We start from the raw sequence: 11,174 nt of genomic DNA, 5'->3' as shown, positions 1-11,174 counted from the left end.
TTATAATTGACATTATTTTATCTGAATCTTGAGATTCATGCTAGCGGTCACTCGCTAACCCCATCTATTAACGGTTGTATACCCACGCTATGTAGGAACCCACTATTTTACTTCTCCTATTTAGTATGCAAATTTAATATCAGCATTTGGACTAAAGTTGTGAGCTTTCATCCTTTAGGAAGGCGTTATTTCATATTATGGATTTCTTTAGGCATTTTTCCTTTATTTTGGATGTTAGTTTTGGACATGGTTGGAGGGATGTCCCAACCAAATTTATTTACTTATTTCAATAGAGGATTTGTGGTACTTTTGTGGATTGGTATAGGCGGGATGGGTATTGGTGTTGGTGTTGGCCTCTTCATTGGAATAGGTTGGTGGGTTGGCACCATATCACAAGATTTCTCATTGTTTCATTATATTATATTTTGGGATTAATCATATTATGTTTTGGTATTCTATGTGGTTTATGGACTATGGTTTGGTTTGGTATGGTTGTATGGTTGGTGTGGTATGATTGGACTCAGTTGGGTTTGTCACGGTTGTGACCCTATCCCAATGTCATAATGAAAACAATAACTCTATCTTATTATATATTTGAAATTCAATCCACTTAAGGCTGGATATAAGTGGTTGGGTTATGCAATAGGGGGCGGTCCCCAGTCCTAGTTGGACTTGGGATGCCCATAACGACATGGCCTAGGGTCGAGTCGTGTCATTGGTATCAAAGACTAGGTTCATGGTCAACTAGAAAGTCTATAAAGATGTGTCGAGTAAAGTCTCTTTTAGGGGTGCAAAGTGTGCTACACTCATAAGAGAGAGGTTGTAATATTTTTAGAAATTCTTTACTTTGTTGGTATTCTATCTTCAAGCTTGAGTTCTCAATCTTGGAAGCTTCTATAATATTTGTTTGCTTGTCTTTCAGATCATGCCTCCTAGATCTGGAACATAAAGAAATTCTTTCATCCTATCTAGGGATAAAATTAAAGGGGTACATGCTATGTCTGGCGTATATCTTTGATCTCATGGTCCTATTTCTAATGGTGATTTAGTTCCTTCTATTTTGGATAGTTCCCCTTAGGTCCCTCATGGCAATATGACAAACATAGAATTTCATCAGTCTATCCATGTTATTACATAATTAGTTATTGCTTAGGCTGAGCGGGGCACGACTGACGCTTTGTTTGCTTAGGCCACAAGGTTTGGTCAATTTATGAAGATGGGTCCTCTATCTTTTATTAGGGTGAAGGTGAAGGAGGATCCACCGGGCTTCTTAGATAAGATGGAAAATATCTTTTAGGGAATGCATGATACTAATGTGGAGGGGGTTAACTTTGTAGCTTATCATCTCAAGGATGTTTCTTATTAGTGGTATACGGAGTGGGATAGGGATATAGGTGATATGGAAGAGAAAGGGTTGTGGGAGACCTTTTTTAATGCCTTCTTAGAATGATTCTTTCATCAAGATTTGAAGAAAGCTAATATAGTAGAGTTTGTGAACCTCAGGCAGGGAAGGATGCCAGTAAAGGAATATGCTTTGAAGTTCCATAACTATTAAGGTATATTCTTGATTTGGTGGCTGATATGAGGTTGAGAATGAGAAAGTTCACTTCTGGGTTGAATAAGGATTTGATTTTGGAGATCAAGATTACCTTTCTAATTAAAGATATAGACATCTCAAGGTTCACGGTTCATAAGCAGTAGGTTGAGGATGAGAAGAGAAAGCAGGTGGAGTTTGGAGATAGCTAGGGAAAGAGAAGACATTTTTTTATTAGAGAGGTGCTCAGTGTCAGGGTAGTAGAATGGTGGCAAGTCACAAAAAAATAAATGGGGGAGTTCTAGCTCCTTTTATACTAGTGTTCCTTTCCAGTTGGGAGATAGGCGTCATCAAGGTGGTGAAAATTCTCGGGCATAGGTTGCCTAATCTTAGGCGAGCGAAGGTCAGACAATTTCTTCATATCCTCCTTGTTGATTCTGTGGTCGTCCTCATTAGGGCTATTATGAGAAAGGAAAGGATAAATACTTTAAGTGTGGCTAGATAGGCCATGGCTCAGGGATTACCCGGTTAATAAGGTTGCTATGGGGGAGAATAAGATTTCTATGGCTTTATCTTCTGTTCCTACACTTGGCGGGGTAGCATCTGCTTCTGTTACTGCTCCTAGTTCTAGTGTTGGTCAGAAGATGTTGTATGCTTTGGTATCCTAATAGGAATTTGAGACATCACCTAATGTTGTTACTGGTACATTACAACTTTTCTCTCATGACATATATTATTTTCTTGATCTTGGGTTTACTCTTTCTTATGTGACTCTATATGTGGTTTTGTCTTTTGGTTTTGATTCAGAAGTTATCTCGAATCCTTTTACTATTTCTGCCTAGATAGGTGACTTAGTTATTGCTAAGAGAGTCTACGGAGGGGGTGTGTTATCTATTGGTAGCAAGTAGACCTTGGAGGATCTGTTTGAGTTGGATATGGTAGATTTTGATGTAATTCTAGGTATGGATTGGTTGCATTCTTGTTATGCGTCTCTAAATTTTTGGACCCATAGGGTTATCTTTAAGTTCCCTAGTGAACCGATTATAAAATGAGAAGGTAGTTTCTTAGCTCCTGGGGGGGTGTTTATTTCTTAACTTTGAGCTTGGAGGTTAATCTCCAAGGGTTGTCTTTATCACTTGGTCTGGGTAAAAGATTCTAACTCAGAAGGTCCCTCTTTGCCTTCCGTCCCAGTGGTTAATGAGTTTCCAGACGACTTTCCTATTGATCTTCCTGGTGTTCCCCCGGATAGAGAAATAGAGTTTGGTATTGATTTACTTCCAGACACTCTTCCAATTCATATTCCTCCGTGTAGAATGGCTCTTATTGAGTTGAGGGAACTCAAGGAGCAACTTAAGGATCTACTGGATAATGGGTTTATTCATCCTAGTATTTCTTCATAGGGTGCACCGATGTTGTTTGTGCACAAGAAGGATGGTTCCCTTTAGATATGCATTGACTAAAGGTAGTTGAACAAGGTGACGGTCAAGAACAAGTATTCTTTCTTGAGGATAGATGATTTGTTTGACTAGTTATAAGGGGCCAAGTTTTTCTCTAAAATAAATCTTTGGTCTAGGTACCATCAATTTAAGATTAGGGAGGTGGATATCCCTAAGACAACTTTTCGTACTCGGTATGGGTATTTTGAGTTGTTGGTGATGTCATGTGGATTGACTAATTCTCCAACAACATTTATGGACTTAATGAACAGAGTGTTCAGGCAGTATTTGGATTTCTTTGTCATTGTCTTTATTGATGAAATTTTGGTTTATTTGAAGATTGAGGTGGATCATGTTAATCACCTTTATGTGGTGTTACAGACCTTAAAGCAAAAATAGTTGATGCCAAGTTCTCTAAGTTTGAGTTTTGATGTAACGTTATGACTTTCCTGGGTCATATTATTTCTAGTAAAGGGATTATGATGGATCCATAGAATGTTGTGGTGAAGAGGTGGCCTAGGACCATAATCCCATCTGATATTTGGAGCTTATTTGGCTTAGCTGGTTATTATAGGAGGTTAGTGGAAAGCTTTTCTTCACTAGCTACTCCTTTGACTAAATTGACCTAGAAGAAGGTTAAGTTTTCTTGATCGGATGCTTATGAAGGGTGTTTTGAGAAGTTGAATGATAAGTTCACTTTGTCTCCAATCCGGACTTCGTCGGAAGGCAATGATGGGTTTTTGGTTTATTGCGATGCATCTTGGATAGGGCTTGGTTGTATTTTGATACAGCATTGGAAGGTGATTGCCTGTGCTTCCAGGTAGTAAAAGGTACATGAGAGGAATTATCCTACTCATGATTTGGAGCTATTGGCGGTTGTGTTTTCTTTGAAAATATGACGACATTATTTGTATGGTATTCATGTGGATATCTTTTCTGATCACAATAGTCTTTAGTATGTGTTAATTCAGAAAGAGCTTAATCTTAGGCAGAGAAGGTGGCTTGAGCTTCTTAAGGATTATGATATGAGTCTTTATTACCATAAAGGTAAGGCTAATGTGGTTGCTGATGGTCTTAGCAAGTTATCCATAGGGAGTTTGGCTCATGTGGAGGAAGGCAAGCGAGAATTCGTGAAGGATATCCAACGCTTGGCTAATCTTGGAGTTCGTCTCTTGGACTCTGATGATGGTGGTGTAATGGTGAAAGAAGTGGTTCAATCATATATTAGTGTGGAGAGTAAAGAAAAACAAGTACTAGATCCTATCTTGATGAGAATCAAGGGTGATGTTGGCAGGAAAAAGTTAGTGGTATTTGAGATTAGTGGTGATGGTTTTATGGTACCAAGGGAGGTTATGTGTTCCTAATATGGACAGGCTGCGGCAAAGGGATTTGGTTGAGGCGCATGATTCACGCTAAGTTGTTCTTCCTTGCTCGACTAAGATGCATCATGATCTCAAGGGGATCTATTGGTGGAATGGCATAAAAAGGGATGTGGTTGATTTGGTGGCCAAGTGTATGGTGTGTCAACGGGTTAAGGTTGAGGACATATGGCCAAGAGGGTTATATCATGAAATTGATTTGCCTGAATGGAAGTGGGAAGTGATCAATATGGAAATCATTGCTGCTCTTCCTCAATCTCAGAATCAGTATGATTCGATTTGGGTTATCATGGATAGGATGACTAAGTCTGCGCATTTCTTGCCAGTACGGACTACCTTTTAATGAAAGATTATGTAAGATTGTATCTTCAGAAGATTGTAAATTTGTATGGGCTACCTATTTTGATTATCTCTGATTGTGGCACACAAATTATGTCTGATATTTAGAGGTCTTTCTAGAAAGGGTTGGGGACTAAGGTTAGTCTGAGTACTACTTTTCATCAAGAGTCGTATGGGCAAGCGGGGGTGTGTCTTTCTAAATAAACGACAAATGTCGAATCAAAAACTGAAGATGAAGAAGGGGGTGTGACGGTCGAAGTGGTGGACCATCACTTTCCCGATTGACCACCAAATAGATTGTCGCAAGACCCTAGAATTCTAGGCCTTCTGTATAAGTTGTCCACCTGGTGGACCACCACTTACCTGACATACCACCATTATGGCCGTCAACCCAAAATTTTCACTGTTTTGTCCAGTTTTGTGTTGTGAAATCATTTCTTTCTTCTTCTCCAGGCGTTATCGCTCCTAAACTTCCACTAAATAGAGGAAGAAGATCTAAAAGGGTTTAGTGAATCAGCACACGGTTATAATACCAGGCAACGTGAAAGGGAAACTCTCCATCTAAATAGGAAAGCGACAATAGTACAGAAAGTACCAACTCGAGCCCGAATGAGGCAACGATTGCTACAAATCAACCCGATATGGGAGAGAAAATAGAGGCGACTGAGGTGGAGAGTAAACTTGAGGATGTTAACATAATAAAATGTAAGGATCCTCAAGTTCGAAAAGTGATTAGATAGAAGATAGTTATAGCAAGAGAGAAGTTCTATGATGGATTGACACCTACAACAATAGGGATGAAAAGGACATTCATAGAGGAACATCAGATTTTGACAACAGATCTTCATGAATATCCTGAGTGGGAACGCCGTTTCAACGAGTATAAGCTAACATGGATGAGCAGACCACAGGAGCGTTCCAGTCGAATTGAGTAAGAGAGTTTTTTGCCAATTATCTTGTGTTAAAAAAAAAGGACCTTCTAAAGGGGACATCAGTTACCAGTTTGCCAAACAGGGAGTCCGTGCCTTTTTGAGGAGTGATTATAGATATTTCATCCTGAATAATCAATAGGATATTGTTCTGGTAAAAATACGAGGCCCCACTTGATATACCAGATCTTGAGTTTAGGTTGAGGACTGCATCTACTCAGAGGCCTTGGGTGGCTTCGTTATTGACTAATGATGGAAACCCCTCTTGGTTGACAAATCCATGGGAGCATATTGAAAAGTATTCCATTAGCTTCAAAGTTAAGTTCTGGTAGGCAGTTGTTCGCTTAAGGCTGATGCCAAAAAAAGGTGACCAAAATTTGGATAAGCATAGAGTTGTATCGGTGGCAAGCTTGGTTTCGAGGTTGCCTGTTGACTTCAGCCAAATTGTTGCGGATTAGTTATTCGTAAGAGAACATTAGAAAACCATCACATTGCCATTCCCCTACTTAATTACTGATTTAGACAAATAGGAAAGGGTGCCTCCGATTCATGGAGTTGATAATGAAATTCTGGATACACACAAATAGGACATTGAGAAGTTGAAAGATGACTCAAAGTTCGAGATGCGTGTTTACAAGATGCCTGCTTACCAGACTCAATCTGCACCAACTCCCGATGCTATCAAAATGCCTGCAGGTATGCCTCTGCCCATCATCACTTATGTTCTACCCGAGTATGTGCCTCCAAATACGTCTACAGGGTCAAGCTCTGCATAGTCTATGGGTAGAGCAGATTTTGTTGAATACAAGTTCACGCTGGAAAATTTTGCTAAATCAGTGAAGACACAAAAGAGGTTTCAGAGATAGCTAGAAAAGTGGGCTGCAGACTTCAAGCTCTTTATTGATGAAATTGTAGCTGAGGCCCTCCATCCATTTCAAACTATTCAAGCTAGGATGGACAACATGGAGCACCGTATTAACAAAAGGCTAGATGCAATGACTCTCCCTGATCTTGCCAAACTTATTGCCGAATTCAAGCAAGTGAAGACTTATATAGCAGAGTTGAAGGGAAGGTAGCCACATCAGCCTGTGTTTGACCCATCTTTGGTGGCGAGCGATGACGATGAAGGTATAGTGGACTTGAAGGGAAGGCCCATAAAATATAAAGTAATAGATAGATAAGAAAGCTGCAAAGAAAGAAGAAAAGAGGAGAAAGAGAGCAGTAATGACACCGGAGCAACAAGAACAACATGATACAAAGAGGGCTCAAAAGAAATCAAGGAAATATGAAGAAAAGAGAAGAAAGAGAGCAGAAGATGATGTAGCAAAAGTGTCCATGAGTGCTGCCCAGTAAAGGGGTGAAGTTCTGCATTGGTTCGAGAGATGATTCCTCCGACCTAGGAGGGTGAGCTTTTGAGTGCCCCTACCACCATAGGGGCCAACGTTGTACAAGTTGATGACTCAGAAGCCTCACCACACTTCACAGATGCCTCAGATAAATAAGAGGTAATACAAGTATACCTATTCCTTTGTACTTTAATTTTATGCTTTGAGGGTAATGCATGTATTTTTTTTATAAAGGTGTGGCACTTTTACCGTGGGGGTGTTGCCGACATTCTAGACCCCTACCATATGCTATCTAGAAGAAGCGGCATATTTAGGTTTAACTTTATATTTGCATTCTTCTTGTTTTTAAGTCTTGATATATTGCTAAGGTTGGTTTATGAAATAAAAGTGCTATTTGTGTTAGTATCTTATTGTGAATATGGATGATGAATGATGTTGGCATTTAACTATGACTATTTCCATTTAACTATTAACTTTTTTCTCCTAGAATATATGATCAATTGTTAGTGAATCTATAATTGGCATTGACCTGTAAATACTTATTATATGTGATGCAAAAATCTTAAGAATAGTAGAATAGGTGTGACTTAGTTGCCACTATGTGTGTGAGTATTTGTATTAGTTCTTACATAGTATAGTACCTAGAACTTGCTTGGTTCAATTGATGTTGTTCTGTAGTTGATGGGATAAGAAGTGATGGCAGGCCACCTTGTGTTTTTAGTCCATTTAGTAAAAATAATTGACCCCTCCAAAAATAAGTTTTCATTTTTGAAACCTTCGTTGAGCCTTTGTTAAAATTTCTTCATCACCAAACATTCTAGTTAACTCTCTTTCAGCTGTTGACACCTAACTCCAGCCCTAGCCTAGTAATGGGCAATGTGTACCTAAACTTAGGCAAAACACCTAAGTTGAGGGTGGCTGTTGTAGGACTATTAATTTCCTAATGGAAAGTTGGTCTAGAATTTAAATTAAAGCATTTGGCCCTGGTCTAGTTAAGACAATGTGCACTTTGACTTATGGCATCAGACTAAGTTTAGGGTGGCTGATGCTCGTATAAAAAAAGGGTCTATTGTGGTAAAGCATGAATGAATAAGAAAAGGATAAGTGAGCTAGCAAAACAATAGCCTTGGTAAGAAGAATTGTTTTGTAGGCAAAGAGAGTTAAAGCATAGATTTTAGTCACTTTTACCCAAAATTTCCTCCTAACCTAGCTTTATACCACAGAACTAGCCTAAAAAGACCTACTTGATCTTGGAACTCAGCTATAGGGGGCATTAAATGATAAGGACAAGCTTATGGGTGCATGTGTTATGTTTAAAACTTCTTTGATGAGTGAGAGGGTTGTGATTTGTATCCACAAAAGGTATTGAGTGGTGGATCTCCTTGACTATGAGGTCAACTTGAGTCATACTTAATTTGGCTGCTCTCTATACACACTTGTATCCATGTTATGTAGATGAATTGAATTTGAAACAATGCCAGTTATAGACTCTGCATGTTAAACCATATGATTTGGATGACAAATAAATTGTTGTGTGAGAATTGGTTCAGTGGTAAATTCCCATCATCGTTTCGTTCATATTAGCAATTTGATGTTGAGTTGCTTGAGGACAAGCAATGATCTTAAGTTAAGGGTGTTGATGTTCCGTCTTTGGACAGAGCATTTTTCATCTTTTTCTTAGGAAAATTGCATGTTTCCAAGCAACCAAGGTTTCAGTTAATGCTAGTTTTAAGTGTTTCAGAGTAAGGAGCTGACTAAAGGAAAAGACTCAGTAAATTTGCAGAAAAACACCTCTGACGATCAAAATAGTGGACCATCAATTTAGCAACGGGCCACCATCTCAAATGTAAGATCGAGGTAGAACCCATGAACTCTAAAGACCCAGCGAAGGTCCATGTGGTGGACTATTAATCCTGCGATGGACCACCACTTTGGCCGTCATAAATAAATAGAACAAGGCATTTTGGAAGGCTCAGCGATGGTCAACTTTGTGATCGTCGATCTTTTGATGGACCTCCACTCCAGCTGTCTGGATTATCCAAAACCTGACTCTCAAGCACCACCAGCGAAGGTCAAGATGGTGGACCGTTAGTTTAGCAATGGACCACCATATGAGCCGTCGGTATTAACCAAAAAGTGATCATCCAAGATTAGTTGCGACGGACCAAATAGTGGACCGTCAATCTTGCGATGGACCACCACTTTGACCGTCACTTTGGATGCATATTTTATATTATTTGAATTTTAAATTCTTTTTATGGGGGAACATATAAATTCCCAGTTTTAGGTTTTATTATGAATCTTTTTTATCCATCTCTTATCATTGGCTAGGGTTTTTCTTACTGAAAAATACATTGTTACATAGTTTTTCTCTAAGATTCATTGGAGATTTATGGATCTAGATTCCTTTATCATATTTTCTGTTGAAGATTGAAGAACAACAATTGTGATTTTTAAGTAAACTTTGAATTAATTTATGAATAACACAATGGTTTCTTCTCTTTCTTGGTTGGAAATGTGTGGCTAAGCTCCCATAACTAGGTTTATGGGAGCCTTGAATAGAATAGCTGATTTTGGGTTGTGAATGTAGTAGATTTCCATGAGTGATTGATATTACATAAACTCTTCTTCACTTTGATGACTTTTCTTGGTTGGAAACTTGAAAAGTTAGCCCAAGAACAACACTTGTTCAAATAGAAAATTTCTTGTTGGGAAAAGAAAGGGTTTACATAAATCTAAAGGATTTAACCATTGGATAGAGGGTAGATGCCTTAACCAGATCAACCCATGTGAGATTATAGTTGAATTAATACTATGTTCCTTATGTTTGAAAGAATTAAGGGATAAGTTACTCATTTTGGTTGAGAAACTAATGGGTAAAACCATAGAATTCAATTACTCTTGTATAAGAATTGTTCATTGGGAATCCAAAATAGTACACAACCTTAGCTGCTTAAGCATCTTGGTAACCATAACTCTAGTTTGACTTCTCTTATTGAATTACTTTGAGCAATTTAACTTACAGTTGGATGAATTTCTATGACCAACATTTGAATATAATTGATAAATAAAAATGCCCCTCTATTCTGGAACCTTCGATCAACAGTCTAGTAACAACCACAATACTTAGTGAGTACAATATTCCCTATGGGATTTGACACCCAACCCAATTCAGTTGTATATTTGACAGCGATTGCTTACTCTCTCGGTAGAGAAGAGTAATTTGGATGTATCACTTAGAGAGCTAGCATGTAACTCAAGGATAAGGAAAAAATAACATCATTAATCAACAAGTTAATACATCATATTCAAAAATATTCATGACATTACCCATACATATAGGTATATCACATGATAAACAAGTAAACAAGTCATAACAATATTCTCAAAGCACTCAATCATGAGGCATAAAGTAGAGGACTCCAACCTTTCCATGCTTAGATTCAAAAATTCTTATTAGGTATGGGACTTCAACCATATTCACGTATCACTTATACAAAGGACTTTAACTATTTATTCACTCATTAAGCAAGGTACTCTAACCACATACACATCTATTCAAGCAAGGGACTCTAACAACACACTCACATTTATATAGGCAAGGGACTTTAACCACATGCCCACACATTAGGAAAGGGACTCTAAAATCATGCCGTATTAAATAGGGGACTCTAACACAAGACATTTCATTTGTCGAAGCACTTCAACCTTAAGAGATCTCATAGTGCAAGGTACTTTAACCGCAAATGATTTATTAGACAAGGGAGTTTAACCTCAAGCCCTTTCATTAGGAAAGGGACTTTAAACTCAAGACATTACAACTATTATTAGTAGTCAACATTGGGACTCTAACCCTTTGTCCATTCATTATCATCTATTCAATTCACACTTAAGGAATTTAACCTATTTTGACAATTCAACATTGTACATGACCACATGGTCCTGATTGAAGCCTTTGTTTCTAAACCATTTCAGTAGGACAGTACCTTAATTCAATTCATCATACAATTAAATTTATGGTCATCAAGACCCTCATAAAAATTTCACATTTCATTATAATCTTATACCACATTCATACCACACTTTAGTTCAACACACAATTTAAGTTTATTTTCATGTTTTGGGACTTTAACCCATTATTAACCATCAACCAACATGGTCATCAATTTAGCCATACATGGCTTATAATACCTTTACAATATCATTTAACA

The sequence above is a fragment of the Capsicum annuum genome, chromosome 5 (assembly GCF_002878395.1).
Source record: "Capsicum annuum cultivar UCD-10X-F1 chromosome 5, UCD10Xv1.1, whole genome shotgun sequence".
In the NCBI taxonomy this organism is placed as follows: domain Eukaryota; kingdom Viridiplantae; phylum Streptophyta; class Magnoliopsida; order Solanales; family Solanaceae; genus Capsicum; species Capsicum annuum.
The sequence above is the reverse complement of the archived record's forward strand: the minus strand, read 5'-3'. Positions refer to the sequence as shown.